This window comes from Ranitomeya variabilis, chromosome 3 (genome assembly GCF_051348905.1).
Source record: "Ranitomeya variabilis isolate aRanVar5 chromosome 3, aRanVar5.hap1, whole genome shotgun sequence".
NCBI lineage: Eukaryota > Metazoa > Chordata > Amphibia > Anura > Dendrobatidae > Ranitomeya > Ranitomeya variabilis.
In genome coordinates, this window is record NC_135234.1 from 300229237 (window position 1) to 300254060 (window position 24824).

The 24824-nt window shown below is 46.4% G+C and overlaps 1 long non-coding RNA gene across 3 annotated transcripts in view; it reads right to left on the reverse strand.

Moving 5' to 3' along the window:
- The window catches only part of LOC143815878 (uncharacterized), a 216821-nt gene extending 193853 nt beyond the window's left edge, over positions 1-22968 (reverse strand). For 2 of the 3 annotated variants that reach the window (XR_013223834.1, XR_013223836.1), the window contains exons 1-3: positions 22862-22951; positions 22719-22780; positions 3503-3665 (exon numbers count right to left, since the gene is read on the reverse strand). This is a non-coding gene — a long non-coding RNA (uncharacterized LOC143815878). Of the gene's footprint in view, positions 1-3502; positions 3666-22718; positions 22781-22861 lie in introns of all 3 variants that reach the window. The other variant, XR_013223835.1, reaches the window with a different exon arrangement.
- Positions 22969-24824: the final 1856 nt, after the last annotated feature.

The window sequence follows — 24824 nt, forward strand, 5'->3', positions numbered from 1 at the left end:
AACCGGATCGATGTCCACCAGAAAGACTGTTTGTTCCGGATGATTGGACCAGTAGAGTCATCTCCGAGGTCCATTCTTCTGTGTTGGCTGGTCATCCTGGAATATTTGGTACGAGAGACTTGGTGGCCAGGTCTTTTTGGTGGCCTTCCTTGTCTAGGGATGTGCGCACATTTGTGCAGTCTTGTGAAGTGTGTGCTCGAGCTAAGCCTTGCTGTTCACGGGCCAGTGGGTTGTTGTTATCTTTGCCCATCCCGAAGAGGCCTTGGACGCACATTTCCATGGATTTTATTTCTGATCTTCCGGTTTCACAGAAAATGTCCGTTATCTGGGTTGTGTGTGACCGCTTTTCTAAGATGGTTCATTTGGTGCCCTTGCCTAAGTTGCCCTCCTCCTCTGAGTTGGTCCCTTTATTTTTTCAGAACGTGGTTCGTTTGCATGGGATTCCGGAGAATATCGTTTCTGACAGGGGATCCCAGTTTGTGTCTAGATTTTGGCGGACGTTCTGTGCCAAGATGGGCATTGATTTGTCTTTCTCGTCTGCATTCCATCCTCAGACGAATGGCCAGACGGAGCGAACTAATCAGACCTTGGAAACTTATTTGAGGTGTTTTGTTTCTGCTGATCAAGATGACTGGGTTGCTTTTTTGCCACTGGCCGAATTTGCTCTTAATAATCGGGCTAGTTCTGCCACGTTGGTCTCTCCTTTTTTTTGTAATTCGGGGTTTCATCCTCGTTTTTCCTCTGGTCAGGTGGAGTCTTCGGATTGTCCTGGAGTGGACGTGGTGGTGGACAGGCTACATCAGATTTGGAATCAGGTGGTGGACAATTTGAAGTTATCTCAGGAGAAGACTCAGCAGTTTGCTAATCGCCGTCGCCGCGTGGGTCCCCGACTTCTTGTTGGGGATTTGGTGTGGTTGTCTTCTCGTTTTGTCCCTATGAAGGTCTCTTCTCCTAAGTTCAAGCCTCGGTTCATCGGTCCTTATAGGATCTCGGAGATTCTTAACCCTGTATCTTTTCGTTTGGATCTCCCGGCATCGTTTGCTATTCATAATGTGTTCCATCGGTCGTTGTTGCGGAGGTATGAGGTGCCCGTTGTTCCTTCGGTTGAGCCTCCTGCTCCGGTGCTGGTGGAGGGAGAATTGGAGTATGTTGTTGAAAAGATCTTGGATTCTCGTGTTTCCAGACGCAGACTCCAGTATTTGGTTAAGTGGAAGGGTTATGGTCAGGAGGATAATTCCTGGGTGGTCGCCTCCGATGTTCATGCGACTGATTTGGTCCGCGCCTTCCATAGAGCTCACCCTGATCGCCCTGGGGGTTCTCGTGAGGGTTCGGTGACCCCTCCTCAAGGGGGGGGTACTGTTGTGGATTCTGTTTGTGGGCTCCCTCTGGTGGTTACTGCTGGTACTGGGTGACTTTGGTGGGTTGCGGCCTTTGGTTTCCACCTGTCCATCAGAGGCTGGGTGTTTCCTATTTTACCTGGCCTTTCTGTCATTTCCCTTGCCGGCTATCAATGTATTCAGATGTGCTCTGTTTGGTTCCTGCCTACCTGCTCCCAGATCTTTCAGGATAAGCTAAGTGCTGATTTTCAGTTGTTTGGTTTTTTTGTCCAGCTTGCTTATTATGTCTCTATGCTAGCTGGTAGCTCTAGTGGACTGAGGTTCTCCCCATGTGCCATGAGTTGGCACATGGGTTCTTGTAATCTCAGGATGGTTTTTTTTGATTAGGGTTTTTTGCTGACCGCTCAGTCCCCTTTTGTATCGCTCTGCTTTCTAGTTTACAGCGGGCCTCAATTTGCTAAAGCTATATATATCATCTCTATGTGTGTGCCTTCCTCTCATTTCACCGTCAATATATGTGGGGGGCAACTATATCTTTTGGGGTTCGTTCCTCTGGAGGCAAGTGAGGTCTTTATTTTCTCTGCAGTACTAGTTAGCTCTTAGGCTGGTGCGTGGCGTCTAGAACCAACGTAGGCACGCTCCCTGGCTATCTCTAGTTGCGTTTGTCAGGCGTAGGGCAGCGGTCAGCCCAGGTTCCATCACCCTAGAGCTCGTCCGTCATTTATTTGTACTTTGCTTGTCCTGTGCTATCCCTAGCCATTGGGGATTCATGACAGCAGCCCCTTTTTGGCCAACCATAATTGTTTGGGCACTGCTCCGTTTTTTGGGACTCCACCCCCTTTTAGGGACACCACCCCACTCTGGGGTACACCCTGTGGACTTCCCACAGCACTCTCAAGCCCCAGTTCACCCAGCACACCAATGTGACTCTGACCCTTTAAGAGTCCGCACACTCTAAACCAGCAATGTCTTTATTTATTTATTTTTTTCTCTCTTTGCTGCAACCGCGCTGCACAGCTCAACCGCAGACTTCGTGGACCCGCCGATCCACAGCAAGCCGCTTGTCACCTTCGTGGACCCGCCGATCCACAGCAAGCCGCTTGTCACCTTCGTGACCCCACCGAGCCACAGCAAACTGACTCTCAGGAAAAAAAAAACTCAGTCTCTCACTGACCCCGGTCAGAACACCACAGACTCCGGTCTGTTACGCACCCGGCTTTACACACAGCCCAAACATAGTTTTTCACTGACCCCGGTCAGTACAATACACAGTTTTCAGACCGTTACCCATTGGCAACTTCACGGGTTTTCTGGACACCCCTCAGCCTCAGAGATGCCCAGACGCACTGTCTGTTTTCTTCCACTCTGACCCCGGTCAGTACACACGGACACCTGTCCGTTACCTGTTGGTGCCGGCCACACAGGTTCCCGGATCCCTCTTCTCCTCAGAGGTATCCCAAAACAGCAGTTCTCACTGACCCCGGTCAGTACTGTATTACTCACGGTTGTCAAGACCGTCCACTCTTTTTGGCTCAGCCCAGCCAGCGCTGCAACATGTGCTCCTGGATCTTTGCCCTCATCCGAAACAACAATTGTAAGGGGTTCACTCGCTCAGATGCGTAGGATGAAACATGTTCATGTAGGTTCATGTAGATTCATTCGCTCCATAAACCATTTAAGTCAGCAAAATAAAGGTAAACAGTCTTACAAATAGCCTTTGGCTCAGGCATAGGGAAACAAATGTCCGTTCCTTCAGGCTCAGTCCTGAAGCCTTAACACACTGTGGAGGCTGGCCCCTCCACACACACAGACTCCTGTAGTGTCCGCCCTGGACACATGGAAATCTGCCCACCATGACAGACTCCCACACTCACTAGCATGTGCCAAACACACCTCCATTATGTAGCCTGAAACCACACCCAGGTACCTGTCACATGATTAGACATGTGGTTCTGAAATCACCACAGGTCCTGAAACAAACATAGATAGGCATGGTTATGCCCCTTACCCAAGGGTGAGGTATATGGGTAGCCAGACCCTCCCATCTCTCATAGCTACCCATAACCCGGACCCAAATATATCAAACAATGCCTTATTGCTTTATGTGCATTACAGAAAACACTCCGGGTTACATCACAGCGACAAGCCTTCTCTGTGATACATACCTCCCGTCGACTATACAACCTTTAGCCACGCTACACCTGATAGATAGGGTCCCCCTTGCCTCCAAGCGTGACATCACCCTCCCCGAAGTTAAGGCAACATCACTGCAGCAGCCAGTTACCTGGGGTGCTGCACTCCCCCCCCGTTAACTCCAGTACTCCCGGACTAGGAAAGAAAAGGAATATAAACAACAGGTGTTAAAAGACATGCAGAACATTTTTGAATGCTTATTAACACGTATGAAACAAACTAATAACAACTATAGCTTCCCTATTCAGGAAGAATTAATTTCTTTAACGTTACCAAACATATTTACACTAATGTAAACAATTCCTACGCTATGCACGGTAACTACCCTTACGGGTATTCTATCTTCAAGTCTTCAAAGTGCAGTCTCATTTTCATTAACTATCTCTTTAATACAGTGCAATTATCCTCTAAGGATATACTATATTTACATTTAGAGTGCATAACTACTCTTATGGCTAACAATTACCTTTTCAGGTATGCTACATCACATATATATATCTTTATTTCAAAAGTGCAAAACTTTAACTGGTCAAACAGTGCATTATTATTATTATTTTTTTATATAGCATCATTAATTCCATGGTGCTGTACATGAGAAGGGGTTACATCAAAATACAAATATCACTTACAGTAAACAAAACTAACAATGACAGACTGGTACAGAGGGAAGAGGACCCTGCCCTTGTGAGCTTACATTCTACAGGATTAAGGAGACAGTAGGTTGAGGGTTGCAGTAGCTCCAATGGTGTTGAGGTGACTGTGTGGTCTTTACAGGTTGCAAGCTTCTTTGAAGAGGTGGGTTTTCAGGTTTCTTTTGAAAGATCCAAAAGTAGTGGATAACCGGACGTGCTGGGGCACTGAATTCAAGAGGATGCGTGATATTCGGGAGAAGTCTTGGAGGCGATTGGGTGAGGAGCGAATATGCGTGGAGGAGAGGAGGAGGTTTTGGGAGGACCGGAGATTACGTGAGGGAAGATATTGAGAGATTAGTGTGGAAATATACGGAGGAGAAAGGTTATGGATGGCTTTGTAGGTCAGTGTTAGTAATTTAAACTGGATACGCTGGGAAATTGGGAGCCAGTGAAGGGATTTACTAAGAGGTGAAGCAGGAGTGTAGCGAAAAGAGAGATTAATTAGTTGGGCAGCAGAGTTAAGGATGGACTGGAGGGGTGCGAGAGTGTTAGAAGGTAGGCCACAGAGGAGTATGTTGCAGTAGTCGAGGCGGGAGATGACTAGGGCATGCACGAGCATTTTGGTAGAGTGTGGGTTGAGGAAAGGTCGGATTCTGGAAATATTTTTGAGCTGGAGGCGACAGGAAGTGGCGAGAGCTTAGATGTGCGGTTTGAAGGACATGGCTGAGTCAAGGGTTACTCCGAGGCAGCGGATTTTGGGGACAGGGGAAAGTGTGATTTCATTTATTTTGATAGATAGATCAGGTAGGGAAGATATGCGTGATGGAGGAAAGCTAATGAGTTCAGATTTGTCCACATTGAGCTTGAGGAAGCGAGAGGAGAAGAAGGAGGATATGGCTGGTAGACACTCTGGGATTCTGGAGAGCAGAGAGGTGACATCTGGGCCCGAGAGGTAGATCGGAGTGTCATCGGCATATAGATGGTACTGGAAGCCATAGGACCTTATTAGTTGTCCCAGGCCAAGTGTATAGATTGAGAAGAGTAAGGGCCCTAGGACAGAACCTTGGGGGACTCCAACAGAGAGGGGGCGAGATGAAGAGGTAGTATGGGAGTAGGAAACGCTAAATATGCGGTTGGTAAGGTATGAGGAGATCCAAGATAGGGCAAGGTCTTTGACCCCAAAGGAAGAAAGGATCTGTAGTAGGAGGCAGTAGGCAGTGGTCAACTGTGTTGAAGGCAGAGGACAGGTCTAGGAGGAGTATAGAGAATTGTCTGTTAGTTTTGGCTGTGCGTAAGTCATTAGTAATTTTGGTCAGGGCAGTCTCAGTGGAATGGTGGGGACAGAAGCCAGATTGTAGGTTGTTGAAGAGAGAGTTAGATGCAAAGTGAGAGGAAAGTTCAGCATGGACGTGCTGCTCAAGGAGTTTGGAAGCAAATGGGAGCAAAGATATGGGGCGATAGCTGGACATAGCTCTTGGGTCAAGGGATGGCTTTCTGAGGATAGGTGTGATTGTGGCATGTTTGAAGGCAGAGCGGAAGGTACGAGAAGTTAGTGAAAGGTTGAAGAGATGGGTTAGGGATGGGATTAGTGTGGTGGTGAGGTTGGGGAGGAGGTGGGATGGGATGGAGTCAAGTGCACAAGTGGTGAGGTGTGATTTGGAGAGAAGATAAGCAAGCTCCCCTTCAGAGATTTTGGAGGGTGAAGTTATGGGGTTTGGGCATTGGTCTCTCATACAAAGGGGGTGTGGTGGTTGGACAACAAAGACTTGCCTTGTTCGGTCTACTTATTTTTGAAGTGCGTGGCAAAATCCTCGGCAACGATTAGGGAACTCGGAGGGGGCAGTGGTGGGCGGAGGAGGGAGTTAAAAGTGTTGAACAACTGTTTGGGGTTGTGGGATAAGGAAGATACGAGGGATGTAAAATAGGCCTATTTAGCAGAGGTGAGAGCTGATTTGAATGCCAGTGTTGCTTGTTTGAGTGCAGTGAAATCATCTTGTGAGTGTGTTTTCTTCCAACGCCATTCTGCAATTCTGGATACTTGCCGAAGCTTTTTAGTGATGTTATTGTGCCAGGGTTGTCTATTGGTTCATCGCACTCTGCTATGCATGACAGGGGCGACAGTGTCAATAGCTGATGCAAGAGTGGCATTGTAGAAAGCAGTGGCAGTGTCTGTCGTGGAGTGAGGATATAGAGGACAGTGGTAGGATAGAGTCAGAGAGTGTGTGGGTGTCTAGGTGTGCGAGGTTCCTGCGTGGGTGCACATGGTGCTGGACATGGGTGACAGGTGAGGAGGACAGGGATGAGAAAGTGAGTAGATGGTGGTCAGATAGAGGGAGAGGGGTGGTTGTGAAGCTAGATAGGGAGCATAAACGGGTGAAGACCAGGTCTAATGTTTGTCCATCTGTGTGGGTGACTGAGGAGGACCACTGAGTAAGTCCAAAGGATGAAGTAAGGGACAGGAGTTTGGAGGCTGCTGACTGGTGGGTGTCAATGGGGATATTGAAGTCACCCATGATGATGGTGGGAATGTCAGCAGACAGAAAGTGAAGGAGCCAGGTGGAGAATTGGTCAATAAAGGCAGTGGTCGGGCCCGGAGGTTGGTATATGACGGCCATTTGGAGGTTGTAGGGGGAGTAGATATGGACAGAGTGGACTTCAAAAGAGGGGAGGATAAGGGAGGGTCGAGGTGGGATTGGGTTAAAGGTACAGTTGGAAGAAAGGAGAAGGCCCACTCCTCCACCAGGGCGAGGAGTGTGGGTGAAGTGGAGGCTGTTATGACCCCAATGGCGAGGGTCTCAGAGGAACGTGGAAGTCTGCAGAATACAAAAATCCAGCTCATAGGGCAGTGGTAACTGAGTTGACCATATATCTACTCCTAACGCCAACACTAGAAGTAGCCGGGGATGATTCCTACGTTGATTCTAGATGACACGCGCCAGCCGGAGAATCTAGCTACCCCTAGTAGAGGAAAACAAAGACCTTTCTTGCCTCCAGAGAAGGGGACCCCAAAGCTGGATAGAAGCCCCCCACAAATAATAACGGTGAGGTAAGAGGAAATGACAAACACAGAAATGAACCAGGTTTAGCACAGAGAGGCCCGCTTACTGATAGCAGAATAAAGAAAGGTAACTTATATGGTCAACAAAAACCCTATCAAAATCCACACTGGAAATTCAAGAACCCCCGAACCGTCTAACGGTCCGGGGGGAGAACACCAGCCCCCTAGAGCTTCCAGCAAAGGTCAGGATATAGATTTGGAACAAGCTGGACAAAAATACAAAACCAAAACAAATAGCAAAAAGCAAAAAGTAGACTTAACTGATATAACTGGAACCAGGATCAGTAGACAAGAGCACAGCAGACTAGCTCTGATAACTACGTTGCCAGGCATAGAACTGAAGGTCCAGGGAGCTTATATAGCAACACCCCTAACTAACGACCCAGGTGCGGATAAAAGGAATGACAGAAAAACCAGAGTCAAAAAACTAGTAACCACTAGAGGGAGCAAAAAGCAAATTCACAACAGTACCCCCTCCTTAGTGAGGGGTCACCGAACCCTCACCACGACCACCAGGGCGATCAGGATGAGCGGCATGAAAGGCACGAACTAAATCGGCCGCATGAACATCAGAGGCGACCACCCAGGAATTATCTTCCTGACCATAGCCCTTCCACTTGACCAGGTACTGAAGCCTCCGCCTGGAGAGGCGAGAATCCAAGATCTTCTCCACCACGTACTCCAACTCGCCCTCAACCAACACCGGAGCAGGAGGCTCAGCAGAAGGAACTACAGGCACAATGTACCGCCGCAACAAGGACCTATGAAATACATTGTGAATAGCAAACGACACAGGAAGATCCAGACGAAAAGATACAGGATTAAGGATTTCCAATATCTTGTAAGGCCCAATAAAACGAGGTTTAAATTTGGGAGAGGAGACCTTCATAGGAACAAAGTGGGAAGAAAGCCATACCAAATCCCCAACGCGTAGTCGGGGACCCACACCGCGGCGGCGGTTGGCAAAGCGCTGAGCCCTCTCCTGTGACAACTTCAAGTTGTCCACCACATGATTCCAGATCCGCTGCAACCTATCCACCACAGAATCCACCCCAGGACAGTCAGAAGGCTCCACATGACCCGAAGAAAAGCGAGGATGGAAACCAGAGTTGCAGAAAAAAGGCGAAACCAAGGTGGCGGAACTAGCCCGATTGTTAAGGGCAAACTCAGCCAACGGCAAGAATGTCACCCAATCGTCCTGATCAGCAGAGACAAAACACCTCAAATAAGCCTCCAAAGTCTGATTGGTTCGCTCCGTCTGTCCATTAGTCTGAGGATGGAAAGCAGACGAAAACGACAAATCAATGCCCATCCTACTACAAAAGGATCGCCAGAACCTGGAAACGAACTGGGATCCTCTGTCTGACACAATATTCTCAGGGATGCCGTGCAAAAGAACCACGTTCTGGAAAAACACAGGAACCAGATCGGAAGAGGAAGGCAGCTTAGGCAAAGGAACCAAATGGACCATCTTGGAGAAGCGATCACATATCACCCAGATAACGGACATGCCCTGAGATAGCGGAAGATCAGAAATGAAATCCATGGAGATATGTGTCCAAGGTCTCTTCGGGACAGGCAAGGGCAAGAGCAAACCGCTGGCACGAGAACAGCAAGGCTTAGCTCGAGCACAAGTCCCACAGGACTGCACAAATGACCGCACATCCCTTGACAAGGAAGGCCACCAAAAGGACCTGGCCACCAGATCTCTGGTGCCAAAAATTCCCGGGTGACCTGCCAACACCGAGGAATGAACCTCGGAAATGACTCTGCTGGTCCACTTATCCGGGACAAACAGTCTGTCAGGTGGACAAGACTCAGGCCTATCAGCCTGAAATCTCTGCAACACACGTCGCAGATCCGGAGAAATAGCTGACAAGATAACTCCATCTTTAAGAATACCAACAGGATCAGCGACTTCAGGAGCATCAGGCACAAAGCTCCTAGAAAGAGCATCGGCCTTCACATTCTTTGAACCTGGTAAATACGAGACAACAAAATCAAAGCGGGAGAAAAACAATGACCAGCGGGCCTGTCTCGGATTAAGGCGTTTAGCAGACTCGAGATACATCAGATTTTTGTGATCAGTCAAGACCACCACACGATGCTTAGCACCCTCGAGCCAATGACGCCACTCCTCAAATGCCCATTTCATGGCCAACAACTCCCGATTGCCCACATCATAATTTCGCTCGGCAGGCGAAAACTTCCTAGAGAAAAAGGCACAAGGTTTCATAACAGAGCAACCAGGGCCTCTCTGCGACAAAACGGCCCCTGCTCCAATCTCTGAAGCATCCACCTCAACCTGAAAGGGAAGTGAGACATCGGGCTGGCACAAAACAGGCGCCGAAGTAAACCGGCGTTTCAACTCCTGGAAAGCCTCCACGGCAGCAGGAGCCCAGTTAGCTACATCGGAGCCCTTCTTGGTCATATCCGTCAAAGGTTTCACAATGCTAGAAAAATTAGCGATAAAACGACGGTAGAAGTTAGCGAAACCCAAGAACTTCTGAAGACTCTTAACTGACGAGGGCTGAGTCCAATCAAGAATAGCTCGGACCTTGACTGGGTCCATCTCCACAGCAGAAGGGGAAAAAATGAACCCCAAAAAGGGAACCTTCTGTACACCAAAGAGACACTTTGAGCCCTTGACAAACAAAGAATTTTCACGCAAAATTTTAAAGACCAACCTGACCTGCTCCACATGCGAATCCCAATTATCAGAAAAAACCAAAATATCATCCAGATAAACAATCAAAAATTTATCCAGATACTTCCGGAAAATGTCATGCATAAAGGACTGAAAAACTGAAGGCGCATTGGAGAGCCCAAAAGGCATCACCAAGTACTCAAAATGACCTTCGGGCGTATTGAATGCGGTTTTCCATTCATCACCTTGCTTAATGCGCACAAGGTTGTACGCACCACGAAGGTCTATCTTGGTGAACCACTTGGCACCTTTAATCCGGGCAAACAAGTCAGACAACAGCGGTAAAGGATACTGAAATTTGACAGTGATCTTATTTAAAAGCCGATAATCAATACAAGGCCTCAAAGATCCGTCCTTTTTTGCCACAAAAAAGAATCCCGCACCAAGAGGGGAAGAAGACGGACGAATATGTCCTTTCTCCAGAGACTCCTTGATATATGAACGCATAGCGGTATGTTCAGGTACCGACAGATTAAACAGTCTTCCCTTAGGAAATTTACTGCCTGGGATCAAATCTATAGCACAGTCACAGTCCCTATGAGGAGGCAGTGCACTGGACTCAGACTCACTGAAGACATCCTGATAATCAGACAAATACTCAGGAACTTCCGAAGGCGTAGAAGAAGCAATAGACACAGGCAGGGAATCCCCATGAATACCACGACAGCCCCAACTTGAGACTGACATAGCCTTCCAGTCCAGGACTGGATTATGGGTCTGTAACCATGGCAGCCCTAAAACAACCAAATCATGCATTTTATGTAAAACCAGGAAACGTATCACCTCGCGGTGTTCAGGAGTCATGCACATGGTAACCTGTGTCCAATACTGCGGTTTATTTGCTGCCAATGGCGTAGCATCAATACCCCTAAGAGGAATAGGATTTTCTAATGGTTCAAGAGTAAAACCACAGCGCTTAGCAAATGACAGATCCATAAGACTCAGGGCAGCACCTGAATCTACAAACGCCATGACAGGATAAGACGACAGTGAGCAAATCAAAGTTACAGACAGAATAAATTTAGGTTGCAAATTACCAACGGTGACAGGACTAACAACCTTAGCTATACGTTTAGAGCATGCTGAGATAACATGTGTAGAATCACCACAGTAGTAGCACAAGCCATTCCGGCGTCTATGAATTTTCCGCTCATTTCTAGTCAGGATTCTATCACATTGCATTAAATCAGGTGTCTGTTCAGACAACACCATGAGGGAATTTGCGGTTTTTCTATCACATTGCACCGATTTAGGTGTCTGTTCAGACAACACCATGAGGGAATTTGCGGTTTTGCGCTCCCGCAACCGCCGGTCAATTTGAATAGCCAGTGCCATAGTATCATTCAGACCTGTGGGAACGGGAAAACCCACCATAACATTCTTAATGGCTTCAGAAAGGCCATTTCTAAAATTAGCGGCCAGTGCACACTCGTTCCAATGTGTCAGCACGGACCATTTCCGAAATTTTTGGCAATACACTTCAGCCTCGTCCTGCCCCTGAGACATAGCCAGCAAGGCCTTTTCTGCCTGAATCTCAAGATTGGGTTCCTCATAAAGAAAACCGAGCGCCAGAAAAAACGCATCAATATCAGCCAATGCCGGATCTCCTGGCGCCAGCGAAAAAGCCCAATCCTGAGGGTCACCCCGTAAGAACGAAATAACAATTTTTACTTGCTGAGCAGAGTCTCCAGATGAACAGGGTCTCAGGGACAAAAACAATTTACAATTATTCATGAAATTCCTAAACTTAAACCTGTCTCCGGAAAACAGTTCAGGAATCGGTATTTTAGGTTCTGACCTAGGATTTCTGATAACATAGTCTTGTATGCCCTGCACACGAGTAGCCAGCTGGTCCACACTTGTAATCAAGGTCTGGACATTCATGTCTGCAGCAAGCATAGCCACTCTGAGGTAAAGGGGAAGAAGAAAAAGAAAAAAAAAAAAAAAAACTCAGAATCTTCTTTCTTATAATCCCTCTTCTGCAATGCATTAAACATTTAATACTGGCCTGGCAAACTGTTATGACCCCAATGGCGAGGGTCTCAGAGGAACGTGGAAGTCTGCAGAATACAAAAATCCAGCTCATAGGGCAGTGGTAACTGGGTTGACCATATATCTACTCCTAACGCCAACACTAGAAGTAGCCGGGGATGATTCCTACGTTGATTCTAGATGACACGCGCCAGCCGGAGAATCTAGCTACCCCTAGTAGAGGAAAACAAAGACCTTTCTTGCCTCCAGAGAAGGGGACCCCAAAGCTGGATAGAAGCCCCCCACAAATAATAACGGTGAGGTAAGAGGAAATGACAAACACAGAAATGAACCAGGTTTAGCACAGAGAGGCCCGCTTACTGATAGCAGAATAAAGAAAGGTAACTTATATGGTCAACAAAAACCCTATCAAAATCCACACTGGAAATTCAAGAACCCCCGAACCGTCTAACGGTCCGGGGGGAGAACACCAGCCCCCTAGAGCTTCCAGCAAAGGTCAGGATATAGATTTGGAACAAGCTGGACAAAAATACAAAACCAAAACAAATAGCAAAAAGCAAAAAGTAGACTTAGCTGATATAACTGGAACCAGGATCAGTAGACAAGAGCACAGCAGACTAGCTCTGATAACTACGTTGCCAGGCATAGAACTGAAGGTCCAGGGAGCTTATATAGCAACACCCCTAACTAACGACCCAGGTGCGGATAAAAGGAATGACAGAAAAACCAGAGTCAAAAAACTAGTAACCACTAGAGGGAGCAAAAAGCAAATTCACAACAGGAGGCCACCGTAACATACTGCAGCAAGGGAGGCTGTGTCAGAGGGTGTCAGCCATGTTTCGGTGATGCCCAGAAAGAAAAGATTACGAGAGGTAAAGAGGTTGTGAATCACGTGGAGTTTATTGCAGATGGAGCTGGCATTCCATAGTGATCCAGAGAGAGGGTGCAGGGGGGTGAGCGTTATGGGCACGGATTTGAGGTGGGCAAGATTTCGGGTGTTTATATTGGGTTGGGAGCGATAGGAGGGGGTAGTAATAGGAGGTATGAGCTGTGGGGGCCCAGGGTTGGGAGATATGTCGCCAGCAGTGAGGAGAAGCAGAGAGAGACAGAGCAGGTGTTAGAAGGAGAGTGGGTGGCTTGTTTTGTGTTTTATTAGGAGAGATCTGAGGTTGAGGATCAGGTCAGCAGAGGAGGTCAGGTGGGGAGGCCGGAGGGAAGGAGAGATTATTACTTGAGGATAGCGAAGGAGAGTGAGGAGTAATGGAGCCAAAACTGTTAGAGCGTATGTCAGCATGATGAGAATAAGTGTGGCAGAAAGGGAACGAAATTTAGTACATTTATTAACAGTGGTTAGTCTTACCTTCTGTTCACTTCTGGCTCATTTCTGGCATATTTCTGCTATCATATTTGCTGTTATCCTTTTAGAGACATCCTTCAAGAGACTGACCAAGGTCCAGACAGACCAGTGTCTCTGAATTTATAACAGGCTAAGAGCTCAGGAAATAAGCCAGGTGTGATCAGGAGGGAGGGGCAGCAGGGAGACTGGTCACAGACACAGGAGGGGATTATTTAGATGTCAGAAGGGAAAATGAAAGGGGAAATAGATCCAAATGGAAAGATAAAGCCAAACTGTGTATTGGCATCAAGGAATTAAAATGAGAAAACATGCGTAATTTAATCTACAAAATTCTCTAGCACATCAAAATCAGTTCTAACTTTTCTCAACTCTGAGGTAGTGCAATTTTATTATTTAACCCCTTCCCAACCTGTGATACAGCGTATGTGTAATGAAAGTCGATGCCAATCCAACCTGTGACACATAATGTCAGGACACTGAACATTTTTTATTACCTTTTGTGCATTACTGCCCTTTTCCAAGATGGCGTCTTTGGTCTCATGTGCACTGTGTCTTCCTGCTATAAAACTCCACCCCAGCCTTCAGTCTGTGCTAGAGTATTCTGTCTTGCATCCAGCTCCTGACCTCTGGTGACTCCCTGGCTATATACCTGCTCCTGTGAACCTGTGGGGTTATCCTGCTGCATACACCAGTTCCAGTAATCCTCCTTCATCTGCTGCTCGTGTTTACTTCCATCTGCATTTGCTGGACATGTAAGCTGTTGCTGCTCTGCAAAAACCTGAGACTATTAACCAGGCCTCCCTGGTTGAGCTAAGATATTATTTGAACTGCCTTATAAGCATATCTATCTGTGTTTTGGACTAAGCAAGGACTTATTCGTGTCAAGTATCCTCAAGAATAATTGTGCTTCATAGACTTTCTGCGTGATAACATTTTCCTCTGAAATTTCCTATAGACTGCTAAGCTGCATTTAATATTTACTCCAAGTGTTGTGGACTTGAGTTTCTCTCTGCACCTGTTTGAATCACCATGTGATAATATAGACTTTACCACTTATAAAACTGTGTCCTGTAGTTGTCTTGTTCCACGCAAAGATTCTCCTGAGTTATCCCCTATAATTATTACACATATGCTGTGTCACAGAATGATCACGTCCCTGCAGTTCGGGTGAAAGGGTTAACTCCAATTTCACCCGACCGACAGGGGGAGCGGTACTTCAGCCCCAGGGGGGTGGCCCCCCCCCCCCCCCCCCCCCCCCCCCGTGGCTACAATCGCTCTGATTGGCTGTTTCACTTTTAACAGCCAATCAGAGCAATTTGTAATATTTCACCTATGAAAAGTGGTGAAATATTACAATCCAGCCATGGCCGATGCTGCAATATCATCGGCCATGGCAGGAAACCCTGATCTGCCTCCGCCACCAACACCGATCTCCTCCCCAGTCCTCCGTTCTGTCTCGTACTGTGCTCCGCTCCCCTCCCTTCCTCCTGTCCGCTCCCCCATCCTCCTGTCCTCTCCCCCGTGCTCCGATCCACCCCCCTGTGCTCTTATCCACCCCCCTGTGCTCCGATCCCACCCCCTCATACTTACTGAGCCTCTCGGTGTCCGTCCGTCTTTTCCATGGGAGCCGCCATTTTCCAAAATGGCGGGCGCATGCGCAGTGCGCCCACCGAATCTGCCAGCTGGCAGATTCATTCCAGGTACATTTTGATCACTGTGATAAAACCTATCACAGTGATCAAAAGAAAATGTATTTACTTATATTTTTCCACTAGTGTTAGGGCTAGGGTTAGGGTTAGGGCTAGGGTTAGGGTTAGAATTAGGGTTAAAACTAGGGTTAGGGTTAGAATTAGACTATGTGCACATGTTGCGGATTTGGCTGCAGATCCGCAGCGGATTGGATCTGTGGATTCGTAGCAGTTTTCCCATCAGGTTTACAGTACCATGTAAACCTATGGAAAACCAAATCCGCTGTGCCCATGGTGCGGAAAATACCGCGCGGAAACGCTGCGTTGTATTTTCCGCAGCATGTCAATTCTTTGTTCGGATTACGCAGCGTTTTACACCTGTTCCTCAATAGGAATCCGCAGGTGAAATCCGCACAACACTGGAAATCCGTGGTAAATCCGCAGGTAAAACGTTGTGCCTTTTACCTGCGGATTTTTCAAAAATGGTGCGGAAAAATCTCACACGAATCCGCAACGTGGGCACATAGCCTTAAGGTTAGGGTTGGAATTGAGTTAGGGTTGTAATTAGGGCTAGGGTTGGAAATAGGGTTAAGATTAGGCTTGTAGTTTGGGTTAGGGGTGTGTTGGGGTTAGGGTTGTGGTTAGGGTTGGAATTAGGGTTAGGGTTGGGATTAGGGTTAGGATTAGGGTTAGGGGTGTGTTGGGGTTAGGGTTGTTGTTAGGGGTGTGTTGGGGTTAGAATTGTGATTAGGGTTATGGCTAGAGTTGGGATTAGGGTTAAGGGTGTGTTGGTTTAAGTGTTGGAGTTAGAATTGAGGGGTTTCCACTGATTAGGCACATCAGGGGTCTCCAAACGCAACATGGCGCCACCACGCGCGCCCAAACAGTGGTTTACCCCCACATATGGGGTACCAGCATACTCAGGACAAACTGGGCAACAACTATTGGGGCCAATTTCTCTTGTTACCCTTGTGAAAATAAAAAATTGCTTCCTAAAACATAATTTTTGGGGAAAGAAAAATTATTTTTTATTTTCACGGCTCTGCGTTGTAGACTTCTGTGAAGCACTTGGGGGTTCAAAGTGCTCACCACATATCTAAATAAGTTCCTTGGGGGGTCTCGTTTCCAAAATGGGGTCATTTGTGGGGGTTTTCTACTGTTTAGGCACATCAGGGGCTCTGCAAACGCAACGTGATGCCCGCAGACCATTCCATCAAAGTCTGCATTTCAAAACATCACTACTTCCCTTCCGAGTCCCAAAGTGTGCCCAAACAGTGGTCCCCCCTACATATGGGGTATCAGCATACTCAGGACAAACTGGGCAACAAATATTGGGGTCCAATTTCTCCTGTTACCCTTGTGAAAATAAAAAAATGTCGGCTAAAAAATATTTTTTGAGGAAAGAAAAATGTTTTAATTTTCACGGCTCTGCGTTATAAACTTCTGTGAGGCTCTTGGGGGTTTAAAGTGGTCACTGCACATCTACATTAGTTGCATGGGAGGTCTAGTTTCAAAAATTGGGCTACTTGTGGGGGAGCTCCAATGTTTAGGCACACAGGGGCTCTCCAAACACGACATGGTGTCCGCTAACGATTGGAGCTAATTTTTCATTCAAAAAGTCAAAAGGCGCTCCTTCCCTTCCAAGCCCTGCCGTGTGCCCAAACAGTGGTTTACCCCTACATGTGAGGTATCAGTGTACTCAGGAGAATTTTCCCAATAAATTTTAGGATCCATTTTATCCTGTTGCCAACGTGGAAATGAACAATCGAGGCTAAAATAATTTTTTTGTGAAAAAAAAGTACTTTTTCATTTTTAGAGATCAATTTGTGAAGCACCTGGGGGTTCAAAGTGCTCACTATGCATCTAGGTAAGTTCCTTGGGGGGGTCTAGTTTCTAAAATGTTGTCACTTGTGGGGGATCTCTATTGTTTAGGCACACAGGGGCTCTCCAAACGCGACATGGTGTCCGCTAAAGATTGGAGCCAATTTTTCATTGAAAAAGTCAAATGGCGCTCCTTCCCTTCTGAGCCCTGTCGTGTGCCCAAACAGTAGTTCCCCCCACATATGGGGTATCGGCATACTCAGGACAAATTGTACAATAAATTTTGGTGTCCAGTTTCTCCTTTTACCCTTGGGAAAATAAAAAATTGTTGCTAAAAGTTCATTTTTGTGACTAAAAAGTTAAATGTTCATTTTTTCCTTCCATGTTGCTTCTGCTGCTGTGAAGCACCTGAAGGGTTAATAAACTTCTTGACTGTGGTTTTGAGCACCTTGAGGGGTGCAATTTTTAGAATGGTGTCACTTTTGGGTATTTTCAGCCAGATAGACCCCTCAAACTGACTTCAAATGTGAGGTGGTCCCTAAAAAAATGGTTTTGTAAATTTCATTGTAAAAATGAGAAATCGCTGGTCAAATTTTAACCCTTATAACTTCCTAGCAAATAAATTCTGTTTCCTAAATTGTGCTAATGTAAAGTAGACATGTGGGTAATGTTATTTATTAACTATTTTGTGTCACATAACTCTCTCATTTAACAGAATATAAATTCAAAATTTGAAAATTGCGAAATTTTCCAAATTTTAGCCAAATTTCCATTTTTTTCACAAATAAATGCAAAAATTATCGACCTAAATTTACCACTAACATGAAGCCCAATATGTCATGAAAATATGTCTCAGAACCGCTAGGATCCGTTGAAGCGTTCCTGAGTTATTATCTCATAAAGGGACACTGATCAGAATTGCAAAAAACGGCCAGGTCATTAAGGTCAAAATAGGCTGGGTCATGAAGGGGTTAAATCCATATTCAAGTCCAACAATCACATTCTTGAACAGCTGCAATGATGCGAGGGACCCGTTATCAACCCTCAACATAGGGCTTGGGCGGGCTACAAGGCGTATCCAGACCCAAGATTCTGCTGTGCCAACGGGTTTTGCTTCAGGTCTCAATGTAAACAATTAAAGGCAACTTTAGAACCGTTCCTTTATTGGTTCCACATAAAACCAGTAGAAAGCACATAAGGAGGCGCCAACTATTTACAATACAGTTTGTGAACCATTCACTGTTCATGATTCAGCTGTCCTTTAAACAAATAACTGGAACCTGATCAGGTTTAACGGAACATTCCAACTGGAACAATAAAAGTTGAACTTTCTGTAGTCATAATCAAACTTTGAAAAATCAGTTTATTTCCTTTTCCAGGGTAACTGAGAAGTTTGGCCACTTCCTGGACAGGAAAGCAGTGGGTCATACCATTCCACTGGTGGAGTCTGTGTGATGTGATCACATTTGGGCATTGGCCTGGGCTGTGACTTTAACAGGGGCTGAGGGTGGTACACGCTTTTTGCAGTCTAGTGCATACCGATACCATCCTTTTTCTCCAATGTGACGGGTGTAGGTCACACGGTCACCAATGTTCATGTCCCTGTCAGGGTGTCCCTCAATTAGGTGTGACTCCACATCCCTGCGATTGACGAAAATCTCATTATCATGCCAGTTTCCTTTATAAAGCCCCAACCACGCTGTTTGTTGAAGACTACAACTTCCCCCAGCCGTAGTGGTCCTCTCTCTGACCGTGGGATCTGTCGCATGCAAGCCTTACCCGCTAGGTTTTTCTCCTCAAATGCTGTTGCACAATCTAGAGATTCCTGTTGTTCCCTCTCCTCCCGGCACCTGCAGTGTTCCTGCCAGGTGATTATGGGGATTTCACCCTGGAGCGCTATCATGTCCTCCTCCGCGGGTCCCTCTGCAAAGGGAATAGGCTCCAGGGAACTAGCCTAAGGCCCACTAACGGGAATCAGTGGCACTGTCAGCTGTCTCAGTTCATTGGTGTTCCGTGGTATCCGGAGACATGTCCATCCGCCCAGTGGTGTCGGCGGGATCGGGAAAGGGCATAGCAAGGTGTCGTCAGGGCTCGCAGTTGACGTGGAACTGGCGGCTGGGAGGCTCTCAAGGTCTGGTGGCATGTCCTCGAGGGCCTGTTACCCCTGGTCGGGTGCGTACTGCGGTGGAGGTGAGTCAGAGAAGTAGGTCGGGACCTTTGCCATCGGGGGTGTCAGGGTCGTGCCCCTTACCTCGGCCTCCGGAACTCCTCTTCGGCTCCAGAGCGGTCAGGGTAGTTAGCGGTCATCCGGCAAGACTTCCGATCAAGGCCTCTCTTTACCCGGCCATAGTTTCCTGCTGTATCCGCGTAAGTTGACGGGTCAGTTCCTCCACTTCTTTCCACAGGAGGTCCGGGTTCATCGTCGGCAATGGGTGCAGTTCTTGCAGGTCCCAGCTGGGAGTGACCTCCTGCTCCATCCCACGCTCCGGGGTCCGCTCACCTCCCTCCACCATCTTGACTACTGGTTCTGTCTCCTCGGCGTTGCTTCCCGTGGTTTCACAGTACCACGCCCGTCTTCGTGGGCAGTTCCTTTTCTCTGCCCACCATCCCAGATCAGGAGGCAGACTTCTCTAGTTGATGGGCATATTTAACGGACATAGTAGTATTGATGAGGGGCGACCCTAGTTTTCGTGCCGTTCCTCCAGGTGCCACCCACGACAACGCGCTTATTTCCTCCTGCATGCCACATGGTGCTATAAAGGTGGCGTTATTGGCACAATTTTACAGTTCAATAATCACACAGCAAATAACAATCTCTAAGGCGCACGTGATCCAATTTTTCGGGTCGGTCCATCCTGTTTGTGACGCCAAGTTTTTGGAGCGCCCCGTACTGGGCAGCGGGGTACTCAGTACCAGGTCCGGTCGACTTAAAGGGGATGTCATGGTGGCTGCGACCCAGTCCGTGGCCCTGGGGGTCCAATTGAAGGGGAAGGGATTTATAATGTCTATGTTTGTGACGCCACCTGTGGTGTTTGGTCAGGGTAACTGACACTGCATTAAAGGGGTCCTCTGGGGTGATGGTATGCAGCTAGATGGTAATGCTTCCGACGGTGAAATAGGGTCCCCAGGGCTTCCCAGGTGTAGGGCACCAATGGTGTGGTGGATGGTATGGTAAATAATGACACAGGTTTGCAAGTCTTTACTTGGTTTACTCTTGGCAGTAGTAGTCCTCAGTCCAGGGTACCAGGTGCACGGTAGCTGTGGTCCGGCTGACTTGGAGGCAATAAGAGATCCCTTTAACAGGTGAGGTCTGTAAGCTTTTCCTGCTAGTGCCGTTTAGGTAGTTAGGTTCCTGCTGCTTGAAGCTCAGTGAAAGTCCCCTCTCTACTGTCCTAAGACAGCTGTCTGTACGATAGGCAGTTTGAGCCTGTTTATAGGATCTCTTAGATGACCGGCTCTCGCAATTACTGCTTCACCCCAGACGTAATGCGAGCAAATAACATATAGTTCAGTGCTCTCCGGTTCTGTCGCGCATCCTGGAGAGCAACACGACTTTAGGCTCCCGATACCTGGCTTCTGCGCTCTGACTCTGAGGGAGTCCTTCCACTGTTCCCCTACTGAGCCCTTTCCTCCTCTGTGCTTCTTTCCTCTAAACTCCTCCATGATTCAACTTTCCCTCTGCTTCTCTTTCCAGGGGTAGCAGCTCCCTCGTGGCTGCTCAATCCCCACGTCTGCTACAGACGTCCTTCAGCTACTGGAGACCAACTGTAATTCACAGAGAAAAAATAGTATCCTTGGGGATATATTCAAGCTCACAGAAAGGATCCCCCCAAAAATTAAAATTTACCTTTATTCATATAATTTAAATAAAACAACCACAAAAATGCACTACTTAAACCATCACCACAATAGCAGCATACTACAGGAAAGGCCAGGGTGGTGCCAGGCCCTATACTACACTAAAACACCTTACCTAACAGCGGAGGTTGGCACCCTATTAAACTGCGCAATCGCGCCCCTGCTCCTCGTCGACTCCCCCTGCTAACCCTAATGGGCCCTGCAAGGATGGGGAAAGAAGGATGAATCAAACACACGGTGCCCCTCTAAGATGATAATGAGTCAACCTGGGTGAATTGGCAAATCTATCTTATTGATTATATATATTCCTTCCTGTCAGCGGAGGTTGGCACCCTTATAATAAGCGCAAATGGCGCCCCCGCTCCACGACGACTGTCCACTAATATGGCCCTCTCTATACAAATGAAATATGGAAGGTAGGTTAAGGTGCTTACAGTGCTTTTTAAGGTGTCTGGAAGAATATAACTCTCAGTTGTTACCATACACCAGGGGTGTCCTTAAGGGTACTATATTCACATATGTAAGAATCCCTTAATATGATAGTCATTCATACTCCACGTACCACATAATTTCTAGATGGATATATACATGAGGACAGATACAAAGAACCAATAAATAAAGACACTATCTCCTCAATTAAACCAATATCAGAGAACAATATAGTGGTTATATCATCACTGAATAATTCAGAAATAACTCCCCCTTTTTTTTCCCTTATCTAACATGTAACAACACCAAGTCATAAACCGATGCATTCCTTAATAAACCACAATGCTTTCCCTTCTTACTCAACGCGTTTCCCCTCCTCAAATTCCAGGAGGTTCATCAGGAGTGAAATAATTATCGAAAAGGGTTACTTAGCTTAATCCAATAACGGTGAATTTAAGCAATATGCTCCGCAACACCACCGGGCCGGTCCCCTATAGATATGGTGCTTACGGGAATGTGCCAGGAACTGTGCGTTTTGTAGACCATTCATTACCCTAGATGAAATCACCTGATTGTACGGCGTACGATAACACTTCAATTACTTGCGGTTGTTGCCCTGAGGCCGTAGCGCGTCATATGACATCTCCTGCATGGAGCAAATACCATGTTCGTAATGCGCCGGCGCGGAGGATACGCGCATGCCTAGAACTTACATGACCAAGATAGTAAAAAACAATCATCAGGTGCCGCATATGCGCAAGCGCGAAAAGTCGCGCACGCGCCGTATAACTAAAATGAAAGTATAACATTGTGCAATGCTGTCACTGCACGAAAAAAGGTACCGATCGTGCAGTCAACAGCTGGAGAGTTAATCCGCATGCGTGGGAATGGACCAGCATACCACCAATTCTATATATTCAATACCATCATCTCATTAATGAAATACATATATAGATGCCCCATTAATAGGGACTTATGAAAAAGTCTTGCACTCAACTTAAGTATGAATACGTGAATTTATTTTTATAGCACCAGAAACGTTTCAGTCCTAGTGGACTTTCATCAGTCACTACAATAACACAATGAGAATGACAGTGAATTTGACAAAGTCAATCATACAAAATATATAAGAATAACAGAAAGAAAAATAAACAAAGTATATACATAAAATGTACAAAAAATTGTATACTATCCGCCATTGAATATGATGAAACTATGAAGTAGCAGTAAAACCAAAACTAATATCCTTGCCAGATAGGTTTGAGGTGAAGGACTACCAAGGCCGATAACAATAGTGAGCATGAATAGAGAGGAATATTGAGGAATATTAATGTACCGTGCTGTGCCTGGTTTGAACAACAACCACTATCATATGCAAATGGTACACGTGTTGTGCCTATAGACACACAAGAGAGAGTAAGGCTAAATGTGACCGTGGATAAGAGATGGGAAAGTGGGTGTAAAATACTTACAATTAAAGGCCGCCGTACTACAAGTCAGGGAAAATTATAAGAGGGTATATAGAATGACTGTGAAGAATGAGAGGACAAATATACGATGTCAGAAAACTAAATATCAGAACAAACAGGATATTAGAGGAATGAGTTACCTGGGTAGGAAGTAGGACGCACTTGAAAAAACAATACCTTGACTATAGTAGTAGTAGAAATGGCGCCGGAAGCACCCGTAAACACAGGGTGTCCAAGGGCTGCAAAAAGCATACATATTAGAGCGCAAGCTGATACTGTCAGTACATGTCCCAACCATGCAAGCAGTGGCATAGAATTACCTTTAGTAGCTGTGCGTGTGTGAGGAGTTCCTCCAGACTCGGTATCCACCGTTTGTCTGAGGAGTACCGGGCGCACTGTGTCTTGTATGGTGTGGGGCGGAAGTAAAGAGAGCCAGGGGCGGGGTGTCCTGGCCGGATGTGACGTGTCGCAGCTCAAATCCACAAGGGGGGCACTGGCTGTGTAATACAGCGCTGCGGTGTGTGTTCTCCCTGCAAACCGGATGTGGATTGCTCTGCATTAAAGCACAGTGATGTGCATGTCAGCTAGAGGTTGAAGTGAAGATACGGGAAATGTCGTAGCACGGCACAGACCGGATGGTAATGGCTGTGAGGTTCAGTACAGCGACGTGCGTTCCACAAATATGTGGATGAAGGAAATAGTAGAAATATTAAAATGGCATAAGAGGTGAAATTATCGTATGCTGAACCAGATACACATACCGATGGTAAATCTGTGATATAGATACATTACGGTAGTATGTGGGGAGCTGGGGGAGTGGTGGACAAAAAGAAGGAGCAGGACAAGTTGATAAGGAATAGGAAGGGAATACATGAAAATAGAGAGAAAGATGTTAAGCATCAAATGAAGTGTGACAAGGGAGGAGGGTGTTAACTCTAACAACGCAGTGCTCTGTAAGATATAAAAAGACCTATACATGTGTCATCTTTTTGTGCCTATAATGACAATGTGACACGTCTCCAAGTTGAGGCAGACGGATAGAAAGAGGTGAGATAGTCCAGTGGTGATGAAATTTCGTGTTGTGCCCATCAAGTCGCTTAATATAGATGACTCTGAAGAAACAGAAACATATATTAGTATTCATGTAACAACAATGTTGTCATTAACATAATCAGACAGGTATGGTGCAGAAAACACTGGCATGTTACACTGTAGTCCCTTCAAATAAATGCTGACAGTTCATACTCTCTATTTAAACCCTTGGGTGCCATAGTATGTAATGTATGTATCCAGAATGCCTCTCGTTTCTTGAGGGTAAGGGTTCTGTTACCCCCTCGTCGTGGTAACGGTACCTGTTCTAATACCTGAAACTTTAATTGAGACATGTTATGTCCATGGGTGATAAAGTGATATGGTAAAGGTAAGAGGAGATTCTTACAACGGATTGTCGATTTGTGTTTCGATATCCTATCTCGGATAGGTTGTGAGGTTTCCCCTACATACAAAAGGCCACAAGGGCATTTTATAATGTAGACTATATAGGTGGAGTTGCACGTAAAGTAACCTTGTATTCGATATTCTTTTCCTGAGTGTGGATGTAGCACCTTATTGCCCTTCATGACGTTATTACACTGTATGCAGTGTAGACAAGGGAATGTCCCTTCCCTAGGTTTAGACAGGAAGCGTTGCTTTGTCACCACTTTCGGGCCTACATCAGCTTTCACAAATGTGTCTCTTAAGCTGGGGGCCCTTTTAAAACAAGGTAAAAACGGTTGTTGAAACTCAGGAACATTTGGATAGGCAGTGGTAAGTATGGACCAATGCCTGCGTATGGACTTGTGAAGTTTATACATGAAGGGGTGAAATGAATGAACAAATGGGATCCGTTTGGTGGTATCTGTTCTAGGTCTACTAGGTGAGGATTTTGATTCTTCCAAAAGAGGAAGTGGATACCCTCTTGCTTGAAATTTGCTGGTCATTTCCCTCATACGTTCTTCCCTTGTGTGAGTATCCGAGACAATCTGGTGTATTCTATGGAACTGTGCTTTGGGTATGGCCTTTTTAGTGGAGGGAGGGTGAAGACTCTGAAAATGTAATAGACTATTACGGTCTGTATTTTTTGAGTAGAGGTCTGTACACAGAAGACCTTCTGAGTCCTTAGTTACCAATGTGTCAAGAAAATTCATACTACTGGAATCGTAGTTATTGGTAAAACTAATGCCTGGCCAGGAGTCGTTCAGAATCGTGAACAATGCGTGGAGGGTCTCAGCGGAACCACGCCAT